The sequence below is a fragment of the Loa loa genome (assembly GCF_000183805.2).
Source record: "Loa loa unplaced genomic scaffold supercont3.276, whole genome shotgun sequence".
NCBI lineage: Eukaryota > Metazoa > Nematoda > Chromadorea > Rhabditida > Onchocercidae > Loa > Loa loa.
The window spans coordinates 18,919-20,728 of NW_018108456.1; positions in this window are offsets into that span (position 1 = coordinate 18,919).

Genomic DNA, 1,810 nt, shown 5'->3' on the forward strand with positions numbered 1-1,810 from the left:
ATTAAAAAGTATTTGCAATTTCAAAAAGAAAAAATTTTGCAACATTTAAGAAATAAAAACACGAAAAAAAGAAAACATGAAAAAAAAAGTGTTTACAAAATTTTTATTTTTAATTAAGAAAAAAATTTTTTTTTTTGAAAATATTTTAAAAATTACTAAAGAAATGTACCGCGAGAAAAAAAAAAGATTTTAATTATTGTGATATTAATTAATACAATTTTAAGCGTAACAATTCTATTGCAGTTTTTTCTTTTTTTTTTTTCAATTTAAAAATGCATGCTTACATGTATGCATATGTGGATGCATGCATTTCTAAAATGCAAAAAGAAAAAAAGTTGTTAGCTATAACAATTTGTGGATGCATGCATAATTTTTGCATGCATTATCACTTAGTAATAATCATTATCATGAAATTGTCCAATTTCAACTATAAATTTACATATTTGATAATTGCTAATAACTTGGAATTATTTCAGTTTTTTTTCTTTTCATTTCATTGCAATATTTTTGCATGCTATGACAATTGCGCCAATAAATCAAGGTGTTGATAAAACTGTTGAAAAAATTTTCCTAAAATTAAGATGGATGTATTTTGAAAAAATTAAAAGTGACAAGAAAAAATGACATTCCAAATTAAAAATGCCATCTTGTCTTTTTTTTCTTTTTGCAAAACAACAAAAAACAAAAATAGGAAGAAGGCGCAAATAAATCGAATTAACAATTGCATTAACCATTGCTAATATCATAGACAAACAAACAAATTGTGTTCATTTAAAAAAAAAAAAAAAAAAGCGAAATTTCAAAAACAATGAAAAACATAATTTGCATAAAAAAAAAAGTGGTAGCTAAATTATTCGTTGGAAATATCTTTCTCATATTCATAAATATATGCAAAATTAACAACAAACAAAAAAAAAAAAGTAATAATAACAAAAAAGATATGGCAAAAAAACAATTCATGGAAATTTTTAGAATAAATTGATAAGATGTGACAAACGGAATTTAAAATTCATTAAAATTCTTTGAGCAAATAAAAGATGTTGTAGGAATAAAAATTTTAGTTTTTTTTTTTTTTTTTTAAAAAAAAGTTTCTCTTTTTCTTCGAAATTTCATTTCAACGTAAATTTGCGGAAATTTTTTGGTAAGCAAAAAAAAAAAACGAAATTGAAATAAGAAAAAACACTGGTAAAGGCAAAAAAAAAAAATTGTTAACAAAGTTTTTCTTTTTTTTTTCCTTTTTTTTTTTATTTGCAACAATAAAAACGTAAAGTTTTATTTTTTGCTTTATTCTTTTTTTTTTTCTTTATCTTTCATTTTGGAATGCCAAAATTTTTGTTTTTATAAATTTTTTTTTCCTTCCTTTTGAAAATTACCAATTTGTTAAAAATAAATTTATGCAAAAGAATTGTTGCAATGATTTGTTAATTTATTTTTTATTTCACAACCATCAAATGGATCGACAATACTTTCGGACAGTAAATTAAATTTCAATTTTAAATTTTTGTTTTTTTTTTTACAAATGAAAAAAAGCAAACAAGATGAACAAGTATAATGAAAAATTTGTAAATGCTAAAATATCAAATTAAATTTGTGCACTAATTACTAAGCTTTAATTAGCAAAAGGAATGCCTTAAATTCTTCATAGCCTCATAGATTAAACAATTTTTAGTTTCTTTAAAAGAAAAAAAAAATTTGCGTTTTTTTTTTTTCATTGAAAATTATCAATTTGTAAAAATTAATTTTTACATAAATGTAGCAATAATTTGTTAATTTATTCGATTTTTGTATTGTATAAAATATATGAATGTTT